Here is a 13,239-nt window from a genome sequence, read left to right as displayed (position 1 = left end):
GAGGCTGGAAAAAATAGCTGGAAGACAGATTGTACAAGGCATTAAAAGCTAAACAGAAGAGTTTACATTTATCCTGGAGGCATTAGGAAGCCACTGAAATTGGCTGAGTAGAGGGTCATCTGGTCAGATTTGTGCTTTAGACAAAATTACTTTGGCTGTAGAGTATTGATGGGATTGGAGTTCTGAGAGACTTGAGACAGAGAGGCCAGTTACCAAACTTAGACATAATGTGGCTCTGTGGCTTAAAAAATCAACATGATGCTGATTCACCTAACTAGAAAGACTAGCATGTAGGAATAATCATATCATCCTCCATAAGAGGCAGAGTACCATAGTAGCACTGAATTTGGAGCAAGGTGATCTGATTGAATCCTGGCACTACTACTTACTACTTAGATGATCTTGATCAAGTCATTCAAATTGTCCAAATTGTTGTTGTTCAGTCGTTTGTTTCAGTCATGTCCAACTCTTCCTTACCCCATTTGGGGTTTTCTTGGCAAACAGACTAGAGTGGTTTATCATTTCCTTCTCCAGCTCACTTTACAGATGAGGAAACTGAGGCAACCAGCGTCAAATGACTTGCCCAGGATCACACAGATAGTTAAGTGTATTGAGTCGGCTTTGAACCAAGATGAGGCCAGGCATTTTATCCATTTGGACACCTAGCTGTCCCAACTTGCCCGAGGATCTGAGTATCCAGCATCCTCCTATGCAAAACAAGGGGCTGGACTAGATTATCTCTAAAACCCCTTCCATTCTGACACCTTCCATTGTTAAGTGGGGTGAGTACTTCTGGGCTCCCTAACAGGTGAAATGACTTGGAAAGTATGGGAAAGGCTCCAAGACAGAGAATTTATGTGATACTAGCCCAGGGATTCATAAGAATGGAACTGCAATTTCTCGGTATGGTCAAGGGTGATAGAAAAGCTTTCAAGAACAGAGACGACAAAGACAAGGGTTTATCAGTCAGTTTCTTCTGGTTGGGATATAAATACTAGATTTGGAAACCAGAGGACATGGGGTAGAAACCTGGCTTTGACGGTATTAGCTGTACAACCTTGGCCAACTCACCTAACAACTCGAAGTCTCAGTTTACTCATTTATGAATGAGGGGGCCATATTACAGGATTTAGAGTTCATGCTGATCATTTGGGAAAATAGAGGAACGTGGATGAAATAAAAAGGATTACTTGTCTGAACTTCGACAAGCGCCGGAATTACTGATCAGGGTCCTTTCCTGGAGTTCACAGACTTGTAATTTTCGAGCTAGAAAAGGCCTTAAGCCCATCCTCATTTTACAGATAAGTAAATTGAGGTCCAGACCAATTAACTGACTTGCCCAGATTACACTGGAAGTTAGTAGAAGAGCCAAGGATTCAAATCACGGCTCCCTGACGCCAGATCCAGAACAGTTTCTACTGCAATGCCTTAGTACAGGCCGTCCTGCTCCATTGCCTGGCCTAGCCTAGGCGAGGTCCTCTAGGAAACAGGCAGCTGGACCGCGGACCTTCCTACTCGGCTTCCACAATTCCGAAGCCAGGGCGCCTACCACGTGGTGTAGAACGGTAGGGCAACGCATGCGCCTAAGGAACACACCCTCCCCCTTTCCTCTAGCCGTCCTTAGTTCCCAATGACGTCGGCCAGCCTTCGCTCTGCTCTTTCCTTGTTATTGACAGCTCCGCCCCAGCTCTCGCCCCGCCCTCCCTTCCCTCCCTGTTTAAGATTCATCATCAATAGTTCTTGCCTCCTTCTGGTCTGTCTACACTGTACCAACCCCTTCCCCACAGCCCCCACCACCGCCACCCGGCCATCCTAACCCCCGAGTGCGCGTGCCCGTCCTTCCCAGCCCTCCCCTCTCTCCTCCTCCCTCCCTTCCCCACCAAGTCGGAGCCATCCCACGCGCGCGCGCGCGGTCCCCGGCTGTCTGGAGTCAGTTGCTCCGGCGTCCGCGCGCGCTGGTCTGTCCCTGCCCCTGCTGCTGCCGCCGCCGCGGGGGCCGCCGGGGCCGCCGGGGCCTCGTCCTGTCGCCGCCAGCGGAGCGCGAGCGCCGGGACCCGGGCGCGCGGCACCCCCGCCTAGGCTCAGCCAGGTGAGCGCCGCAGCTGCCCCCCAGCCCCGGCCGCCGGGGTCCCCCCAGCTCCTGTCAGCAGCCCGAGCACCGCGCGGAGAGGGCAGGGGCGCGGGGGGGTGCGTCCCGAGGGGCCTGGCGGAGGGAGGGGGCGAGGGAGCCCCGAGGCCCGGGGAGGTGAGAAGGGGGCCCCGCGGGCACGGGCTGGGGGGGTGGTGCGAGTGTCGTCGGGAGGTAAACGTTTTGTAAGGGGGCAGGAGCCCCCTTCCTCCCGCTCCCAGTGAGGCGCGGATCTCGAAAGAAAGCATAACTAGGGCCCACCGACAGAAAAGGGGGGTGGGAGTGAATGGGCGGGCAGGCCCAGAGTGTTTACAAATGCTCCGGGAGGTGGGGGGAAGGGGAGGGGAGGGGGGTGCTGTTTGCAGGGACGGGGGGGTTGGAGAGGGAGGGAGCGAGAAGGCTGCGTCCGCAGATGTGCAATGGGAAGGTCGCACAAATGCCACCCCTTTAGGAAATCAGTTTTGCCAACTAGTCCTGGCTTCTGTCAGCTGCCAGGCTTTGTAGCCTTTTCATCTAGAATAAGGACTATCAACTCACTCCCGCTTCCCTTCCCAGGGGAGAGGCATCCACCTGAAACCCAACCACTTGTGGGGCTGCGGAGTCTCCCGGCTGTGATTGTTTACGGTTTTATTTTCTTCTGTCGGGTTTTGTTTGTATTGTGTTTCTTTGTTTTCTTTCTCTTTTTTGTTTAAGGCTGGTAGCCCAGTACCCTAATTACCCGGAGGGTTCTGTTGGTGGGGTTTAAACTTCAGAGACTTTTCAAGCTCGGGTTTCGATTCAGAGGTTCCTTTCGGAAATGTTTGAAGAAGAGTGGGTGGGTTGTGGATCTTGGATGGAAAGTGTTTGGGAGCTTGCGTCACTTTCAATTGCATGGCTAGCATTTCTGAGAAGTGATTACATTTGGCATGTGCTGGTGTGAGAAAAACACTTACGTGATTTAAGGATGGACTGGACCCCCTCTTTCAGATTTTCGTAGACCCACACATGCACACAGTGTAGGTGTAAGGATTTGAAATGTAGGGATCTGAAGTGCAACTTTTCATCACTCAGCATTATCAGTGCATCTAAAAAAAAAAAGAAGCCAGGTGTTTTAACAACTGGATTCACTTTGGATTAAACTGGTTCCACCTTCGCGTAGTCGTGCACTATTTTGCTGATATTAATTTAAATTCATATAGTTCAACATCCCCCCCCCCACGCAAAACAACCAGAAATCAAGAACTGAGATGTCTTAAGATTGTTGATATTGCTATGTATAGTTCTGACGGGATAATAAGCCAAAAGTTTACTTCATTAGTTGGAACAACTTATTCTAGTTTAATTTGCTTCTAAAAGATCTACAGTGGAAAAATCCAGAAGTGGCGCAGAACCATCAAAAGCAAACGAATGAAAAGCGATCTTTTATTACTGCTTCAAAAGATAATATCATAGTCACTGGAGAAGATAGGACTACAATGTAATGATAAACATATTAACTGAGTTGGCTTTGTGACCTTGATACATTGTGTAACAGTACAGTGGCTCAAGACAAACATTGGGTTGTATAGCTTTATAAGTTTAGGGAAAATGCTACTTATACTTATCTTTTCATATTTAGATATTCAGACTGCTGAGTTTTTTAAGGCGACTTTTCTTTTTTTAACTTTTGAAAAAGATAAAAACAACTCAGTAAAGACGAACTAATGTACAAAGAAAGGATTAAAGTCGTGCATGAAACCCATAGCTTTTGGTAAAACTATTTGAGTTAATACATGCCTATTTTGCAGTTTTTCTCAAAGAAGTTTTGGGATTTTAGACAACTACAAGCTCAGTTTGAGGCAGTGTGATATGGGAGCTTAAAATGCTAATGGGATCCTAGGCTGCATTAACAAAGGCATAGTAACAGGACCAGGGAATTGATGGTTTTGCTGTGCTCTGCTCTAGTCAGAACAATATTTGTACTCAGTCCCAGGGACCACACTTTGGGAAAGACATTGATGAGAGTATCTAGAGGAGAGCAACCTTAATGATTAAGGGCCTTCTGATCTTGCCAAATGAGATTGGGTTGAAGGAACATGGAAATGTTTAATCTGGAAAAGAGAAAATTAGGGGTAGGGAGGCATGACATGTCAGTTATCATTTGAAGAATTGTCATGTTAAAGAGGGGTTAGCCTTGGTTCCAGAGGGAAGAACCAGAAGTAGTGGGTGGTTTCAGAAAAAAAAAAAAAAAGGCTTAGGCTGTATCCAAGGAAAAACATCTTAACCAAGATAACCAAAAGTGGATTGGACTTCCTCGGAAGGTCATTAGGCAGCTAGGTGGTAGTGGTTAAGAGTGCTGAATATGGAGTCAGGAAGACCTGAATTCAAATCCTGCTGCAGACACTTATTAGCTGTGTGACACTAGGCAAATCACTTAACAGTTCTGTCCCTCAGTTTCCTCATGTTCTTCATGTAAAATGAAGGCGATGAAAGCACCTATTTCTCTGGAGTTGTGAGGATAAAATGGTACAATATTTGTAAAGTGCTGTGCAAATCCTAAAACACTATGTAAATGCTAGGTACTAATACTACTACTACTACCTGTTAAGGTTCCTTCCAGCTCAGGCATTGGATGATTATGTGAACAAAAAGCAAATAAGGGGGGGAAATTCTCTTATTTTGTGTCATTTCAGATCTGTTTGATGTTTTGCAACCTTTGGATTTGTCTTTATTACTCTTATTATTTTTTAAATAGTTTACATTGTGAGTATAGTTCTGGTCCTGATGACTTCATCACTTTCTATAGCTCTCCCTGTATTTCCTTATATTCATTGTGTTTAATGTTTTAAATGGTGCCATAACACTCCATTACATGAATTTTTGGACCACATCTATAATTTTGTTGATGCAGGGAATTTAGAGTAAGGTTTCTAGTATTAATGCAGATAAGCAGTTCTCCTTAGAGCTTACTAATCTTAAGAGAGTTGCTTGAAGCTGCTAGGAAGCTGATTGTAATTTATCTGAGATTAAACAGCCTGTAAGAAGAAGGACTTGAATTCAGGTCTTCCTGATTCCTGGTCTAACTCTCCATCCACTATGCTATGTTATCATTATATTAATTTATCATATTTTTTCAGTCATTCTCCAACTGTTGAACATCTAGGTTCCTCCTTCCCAAGTTTTGGTTATTATAGAATAGTTATAATTGGGGGGGTGGTAAAGGATGTATTTTATGACAATATTTTAGGGATAAATTTTTGCAGTGTAATCCCTGGGTCATAAGATTTGATTCTTTTTTTGTGATTCATATTGAAAAGAGTTTGCAATATTGCAAATGATCCTCCAAAATATTTGTATCAGTCCACAGTCCTATCAGTAGTGTAAAAGTGTTTTTTCCCCCTCCATAGCCCTCCCAGGACTGCATTTTATCTTTAGTTTTCTGAATACTTCCATTAAGGGCAGGGTCTCAGAGAGTATTCCATATTATTGTTTGCAATACGACACTATACTTTCTGACATTTGCTTTTGATTAACTTTATTGCTGTGTGACCTTTTTATTTTTACTTATTCTTTGCATTAATTCTCATTCTAAGTAGGAGGTGCTAGGGGAAGAGTAACATCTTGCTTTGTTGAAATGGTTGATTGAAAAAATTTGAGAACTATCTTTTAGAGATCTTCTGTTGTATTGGCCTATATACAGTTTAATGTCTTGATTCTTGAAACAGGAACTTGTATTTCCTCTGGCTCACTTTCTTGTTGTAATCCTCTTCAGAGGAAGTTAGCAGGTAGAAGGTCTTGTTAGCAGAAAGTAGAAAATAACTATTCCTCAAGAGCCTAGCTGTTTCTGGTACATAATCAATCTTCTCCATGTCTGAGAAATGGGGAACAAGAATTCTAGGAAGTTAGGCTTATGAGCCCTTAAAGAATATTTTCTCGATATTACTTTAATGTTTGAGCCTGGAACAATTGAATGTTTTGGCACATTATGTTTAATACATAATAGAAACATATATACATATATATGTTTCTATTATGTATTATTCCTTGGGTTATCTCAAAAAAACCCCAAAAAGTATAAAGGGTCCCAATTAGAAATATACCAATAATTCCATTTGAGGAGCTCTTGGTGACAGCCTAAACCACAAGAACATAGTGGTTTCTTCATGTCAACATACTCAGATGTTTTAATGTTTTAATTTGTTTTCATTTCGAGAGGGAGTTTTATATTTATTGTTTTTTCCTAACAATCCTGTCCTATTTCTCTTCTCTCAGGAGATACCTATTAATCTCTTGGACATTCTGGCGGGTATGACTGAGTGAATATCTTTAATATTTGAAAAGTACTTCTTTAATGTTTTTGTAATTACTGCATTTCCCAATGCTTTGAGTCTGGGCCTGGTGATTGACTCTATATGTTGTTTAAGGGCTGCCTTAGTCATGTTTTGAAAGGTTGCTTATGGAATGATGTTCCACCTCCCCACCGCCCCACAGTAACCCTTGAAAACCATCTAGTTATAAAGGGATTGTGGAGGAGTGGCCAAATAGTTATAAATCCTTGAAATAAAGCAAGTATATTACTCATGTAATACTTAAAATATTTATAAAGACTTCTTTCAAATGTGTCACTTTTTGGATAATATGCCATTTGCAGGAAAATTTATAATTCCATTTTGATTTATAACTTGATAGAAAAGTAGTCTCTTGGCAAACATTTTGTGACAATAGTGTGGATATAAACTTTTTAGGAAGATTTGAATTGCAGGTATTTGGTTTTCATTTTAATGAAATGAGGAATATAATTCCCTTTTGGTTAGAGAAGAAACACTCTTTGAACACTTAATTCAAACAACTAAATTTTCAAGGTTCAGATTTCATTGGAACCTAGAATAGATCTTGGAAGTCATTTAGTCCAACACCTTCATTTTTCAGATGCATAAACTCAGGCCTGGAGAAGTTGTCACTCGCCAAAGGTCACACAGGTACTGAATGATAGCACCAGGTTTTAAACCTAAATCCTAATTCCAAATCTAGTCTTCTTTCCAGGATTTGGTGCTTCCTACTGGGGAGGAATAAGATTTCATAGTTAAACACAATGAAACAATTTTGACTGGAGAGACTTTTAAATATAGTTATAATTTTAGAACACATTTCTAAATTTACCTATAACTTGAAATGTCAACATATTTGTCACATGCTTCCATGTCACCCAGATCTTTTCCTTCTAGACATATTTGTTCTTACTTACCTTGCATTTGTCTGTACTGAACAGAGTAGTTAATGGCCCTTTTCGTTTCTCTGAAAACAGAAGCCAGTATTTTTAATAGCAGTATTTATCCAGTGATGTTGTCTATCTGTGAGTCATGGAATACAACCTCCAAAGAATTCAAGTTGAGAATAGAGCAATGAAAAGTTGTATAAGTAGGCTGCAACATATTACAGAAAAAGAAATTATAAAGGTAAAGCAATATAAAGGATGTAATCAAATATAAGTGCAAAAATTGAGCTAGCCATGTGATGAGAGCATGGGATTACTGTTGATAGCCCATATGCTTTATTGGTATCTCCATGATTCTAGAAGAAATTGAGAAAGGCCTCTAACATGTTTAATGAATGTATGGTAGAACATGGACAAGTGTCATAGGAAGAAGAGGCATAGAGAGGTTGATATCTTCATTGTTGAAAGGAATACTTGCTCCCATTGATAAAATAGCTTGATAAAATGATTGCTAAAGCTCTAATAGAATACTGAATTTTATGTGGTTTGAGATTACCAGCTTGATTTTTTTAATGATACGTGTGTTGTCCAAGAACAGTTTTTATGACAGTAGATGACTTTTATTTAGCTCCTTAAGGTTTACAAAGCATTTTGCATACATTATCATTAACAATCTATGTTGTGAGGGGTAGCTAGGTGGTGCAGCGGATAGAGCACCGGCCCTGGATTCAGGAGGACCTGAGTTCAAATCTGCCTCAGACACATAACGCTTACTAGCTGTGTGACCCTGGGCAAGTCACTTAACCCCATTGCCTAGCCAAAAACAAAAACAAAAACAAACAAACACAAAAAAATGATCTATGTTGTGCTAGGGAAGATGAAGGGTTAGGTTTTTGCCCTTGTGAAGCTTGCAGTCTAGTAGTGGGATAGGACATAAACAGAGATACTTATATAATAATACCAGATAAATTAGTTGAAAAAAAAGTGCCAAATTGGATGTGAGAATCTTTGACATTTTCCTTCTTCTACACATCTTATTTTTCTACTTTTCATTTGAGGTAAGAAAGCTAGTTAATTTCCATGTCTTTTAAATGATACAAAAAATATCCAAAAATGATACAAAAAGTACTGCCTGGTACTAAATTGGAATTTGGGGAAGGGAAGTGAATGTAACACAGAAAGTAATAGCTAATTTGTATTCTTGCTTTATTTTTCTTCTCAGATACTGATTTTGAATAATAGTAGTGTTAAAAGTGATTTGATTGTATAAAAACTGGTTTGTCTCAAGTTTGACTTTCTGTCATTAGAGATTTTTCATTACATTTCTTTATGATACTGTGTATATGGAACATAGTGAGTGCTTAAACTTGAATTGTGAGGGCTATATAGTGCTAATGATATTGATTAGCCTTCTTTCTTTAACTTGACATCACCTTTACATGCTTTGTTTTGGGGATTTAAATTTTTTTTACTTTATTTTCTGTTCCCAATTTTTTCATTTTCCTATCCTACCCTTTGAGAAAGAAAGCAAGAAAAACAAAACCCATTACAAATATGTATAGTTACACAAAACAAATTCCCATATTAGTTATGCCCCCCCTGCAAAGGAAGAAAGGCAATGAAAGAAAGGGAAGAAAATATGCTTTGATCCGTACTTTGAGTCCATCAGTTCTCTATCTGAAAGTGGATTGCATGTTTCATCATGAATCCTTTGGAATTGTGTTGATCAGAGTTACTAAGTTTTGCAAAGTTGGGTTTTCTTTACATAATTGCTGTTACTGTATGAATTTGTTCTCCTTGTTCTGCTTATTTCACTTTGAATCAGTTCAGGCAAGTCATCCCAAGTTTTTTTTCTGAAATTATCCCTTTCATTATTTCTTAAAGCACAATAGTATTTCATTTATTCATATCACTTGTTTAGTCATTCCTTAATTGATGAGCATCCCCACAGTTTCCGCACTTTTGCCAACACAAAAAGAGCTGCTATGGATATTTCTGTACATTAAGGGTCCTTTTCCTCTTTCTTTGATCACTTTGGAGTATATCCCTAGTAGTGGTATTGATTGGGTCAAAGGGTATGCACAATCTGTTAGCTTTTTGGGCATAGTTCCAACTTGCTTCTTGGACTAGTTCACAGTTTCACCAAAAGTGAGTTAGTTGTACCTGTTTTTCTACATCTCCTCCAGCATTTGTCATTTCCCTTTTTATCATCTTAGCCAATATAATAGGTGTGAGGTGGTACCTCAGAATTGTTTTAATTTGCATTTTTCTTATTAGTAGTGATTTAGAGCATTTTATTATGGCTATAGATAACTTTTATTTTGTCCTCTGAAATCTGCTTATTCATATCTTTTGACCATTTATCAATTGGGGAATGGTTCTCATTTTTGTAAAGTTGACTCACTTCCCTATGTATCTTAAAAATGAGATCTTTATCAGAGACACTTGTTGCAAAGATTTCCCCCAGTTTCCTGCTTTTTTTCTAATTTTAGCTGTATTGGTTTGCTTGTACAAAAACTTTTTAATTTTATGTTATCAAAATTATTTTACCTCCCATGAACATCTCCCTCTCTCCTCCTCCCTCCCTCCTCCCCGTTTAGTCATGAACTCTTCCACTATCCGTAGATCTGATAGGCAATATCTTCCAAGCTTCACTAGTTTGCTTATGATGTCACCCTTTATGTCTAAGTCATGTAGCCATTTTGAACTTTTATTGGAATATGGTGTGAGGTGTTAGTCTATGCCTAGTTTCTGCCTGACTACTTTCTAGTTTTCCCAACATTTTTTTTGTTGTTATTGTTAAATAGTAAATTCTTACCCCTATAGCTAGGATCCTTGAGTTTATCAAAGACTAGCTTACTGTGCTTATTTGCTTCTATATGTTGTATACCTAATAAGTTCCACTGATCAACCTCTCTATTTCTTACCCAGTGCCAAATTGTTTCGATGATTACTGTTTTGTTATCATAGTTTGAGATCTGGTACTACCAGGCCTCCTACCTTTCCACTTTTTTTTTTAAATAATTCCTTTGATGTTATTGACCTTTTGTTTTTCCAGATGAATTTTGTCATTTTTTTCCTAGCTCTACAAAGTAATTCTTTGATAGCTTGATCAGAATAGAACTGAATAAATAAACTGTTTTAGGTAATACTTTCATTTTTGTTAGGTTGGCTTGGCCTACCCTTGAGCCTTTAAGATTTCTCCACTTACTTAGATCTGTCTTTGTGTAAAGAGTGTTTGTAATTAAGTTTATGTAGTTCCTGTATTTTGGCAGGTGGACTCCCAAGTATTTTATGCTGTCTATAGTTATTTTAAATATCTATCTCTTCCTGCTTGGTTTTGTTGGTAATATACAGAAATGCTGATGATTTGTGTTGCCTTATTTATATATCCTGCAAATTTGCTGAAGTGGTTGTTTCAATTAGTTTTTTAGTTGAATCTGTAGGGTTCTCTAAATAAACCTTTATATCATCTGCAAAAAGTGATAGTTTTGGTTTTTCTTTGACTATGATTATTCCTTCAGTTTCTTTTTCTTGTTTTATTGCTATAGCTAACATTTCTAGTGAAATATTGAATAATAATGGTGATAATGGACATCTTTACTTTGCCCCTGATCTTATCAGAAAGGCTTTTTGCTTATCCTCATTTCAGATAATGTTTGCTCTTGGTTTTAGATAAATGCTACTTATCATTTTAAGGAAAGAACCATTTGCTACCATACTTTCTAGTGTTTTGTTTTGTTTTGTTTTGTTTTTTACAAGAATGAGTATTGTATTTTGTCAAAAATCTTTTCTGCATCTGTTGAAGTAAACATGATTTTTCATTGTTTTGTTATTAGTATGGGCACTATACTCACAGTTTTCTCAGTGTTCAACCAGCCCTGCATTACTGGTATAAATCCAGCCTGTTCTTAGTGTGTGATTTTTGTGTTGTATTGCTGTAATCTCATTGCTAGTGTTTTGCTTTTTTGTTTTGTTTTTTTTAATTTATACATCAGTATTCACTGGGGAAATTGGTCTATAGTTTTCTTTCTTTGTTTTTATTCCCTTTGGTTTAGGTATCAAGATTATATTTGTGCCAAAGAAGGATTTTGGTAGGATTCCTTTACCTAATTTTTTTAAAACAGTTTATATAGTATTAGACTTAATTGTGCTTTAAATATTTGATAGAATTCACTTGTAAATCCATCTACTCTTGGGTTTTTTTTTTCCTTTGGGAGTTCATTTATGGTTTTTAAATTTTCTTTTTCTAAAGTAAGGTTATTTAAATATTTGCTTTCCTGTTCTGTGAGTCTGGGCAATTTATATTTTTTATAAATATTCATTGATTTCATTTAGATGGTCAGTTTTATCAGCATATAGGTAGATGAAATAACTCCTAATAATTGCTTTTATTTCTTGTTCTTTGCTTGTGAATTTAGTTTAAAAAAAATTTTTGATAATGGTAATTTGCTTTTCTTTTTTACTCAAATAGCTAATGGCATATCTATTTTATTGCTTTTCTCCTCCCAAAAGACAGCTCCTAGTTTTATTTATTAATTCAATGATTTTTTTTTAACTTTCAGTTTTGTTAACCTCTCTTTTGATTTTCAAGAGGTTTTTTTTTTGGTATTTAATTGGAACATTTTATTAGTTGCATGCTTAATTCATTCATCTGTTCTTTTTCTCTTTTTTTGATGTAAGTGCTGAGGGATATAAAATTTCCCCTAAGTACTGCTTTGGCTTCATCCTGCAAATCTTGGTATATTGTCTCTTTGTTTTCATCACCTTTAATTGAATTATTGGTTGTTTCTATGATTTGTTCTTTAACCTACCCATTCTTTAGGACTAGGTTATTTAGTTTCCAGTTCATTTTGATCTATATTTCAAAAGCCCTTTATTAAATATAATTTTTATTGCATTATGGTCAGAAAAAGAAACATTTAAGGGGCAGGTAGGTGGCGCAGTGGATAGAGCACGGGCTCTGGATTCAGAAGGACCTGAGTTCAAATCCGGCCTCAGACGCATAACACTTACTAGCTGTGTGACCCTGGGCAAGTCACTTAACCCCATTGCCTGGTCAAAAAAAAGAAAGAAAGAAAGAAACATTTCTGCTTTTCTGCATTTGTTTGTGGCATTTTTATGCCTGAATGCATGGTCAGTTTTGTGAAGATGCTGTGAAGAGCTGGGAAATATATTTATTGCTTTCTATTCCCATTCAGGATTCTCTAGTATTCCATCATATCTAACTTTTCTAAAATTCTGTTCATTTCCTTATCTTTTTTTCTTGTTTATTTATGGTTAAATTTATCTAGGACTGAGAGGGATAAATTGCGGTTCCCCACTATTATAGTTTTACTATTTCCTCCTGTAACTTATTTAACTTTTTCTTTAAGAACTTGGATACTATGCCATTAGGTGGATATATGTTCAGTATTCATGTTAATTCATTGTCTATGATACCTTTTTACAAAGTGTAACTTCCCAGATTATCTCTTTTAATTAGGTCTATTTATGTTTTTGCTTTGAGATCATGATTGCCCTCCCTGCCTTTTTATTTTTAAAACTTCAGCTGAAGCATTAGATTCTATTCCAACCCATTATTTTAACTCTATGTGTATCTTCTATTTCAATTATATTTCTTGTAAGTAACATATTATTGGATTTTGGTTTCTGATCTTTTCTTCTACCCTCTTCCTTTGAGTTCATCCCATTCAAACTCATGACTACTAACTGTATTTCTCTCCATCCTATTATCTTATGCTTTTCCTTCTTTTTTTTCTTGTTCTCTTTAATAGTCTGTTTTGTTTCTGACCACAGCCTCCTTTAATCTACCGTCTTTCTTATCTCTACTCCTCTTGCCCTTTCCCCTCTACTTTCTTTTTGAGTGAGATGAATTTCTGTACCTACTCTGTGTGTGTGTGTGTGTGTGTGTGTGTGTGTGTGTGTGTGTGTGTGT

General features: G+C 38.2%; 1 protein-coding gene across 3 annotated transcripts in view; it reads left to right on the top strand.

Annotated features, from left to right (window-relative positions):
- The first annotated feature begins 2,032 nt into the window (after positions 1-2,032).
- ZHX3 (zinc fingers and homeoboxes 3) overlaps positions 2,033-13,239 on the top strand; it is a 155,939-nt gene continuing 144,732 nt past the window's right edge. For all 3 annotated transcript variants that reach the window (XM_027867051.1, XM_027867048.1, XM_027867050.1), the window contains exon 1: positions 2,033-2,089. The gene's annotated coding sequence lies outside the window, so the exon portion shown is untranslated. The remainder of the gene's footprint in view (positions 2,090-13,239) is intronic.

The sequence above is a fragment of the Vombatus ursinus genome, unplaced genomic scaffold (genome assembly GCF_900497805.2).
Source record: "Vombatus ursinus unplaced genomic scaffold, bare-nosed wombat genome assembly UNPS02014785.1, whole genome shotgun sequence".
NCBI classification, from domain to species: domain Eukaryota; kingdom Metazoa; phylum Chordata; class Mammalia; order Diprotodontia; family Vombatidae; genus Vombatus; species Vombatus ursinus.
Note: the sequence above shows the minus strand (reverse complement) of the source record. Positions and strands in the feature narration are given on the sequence as shown.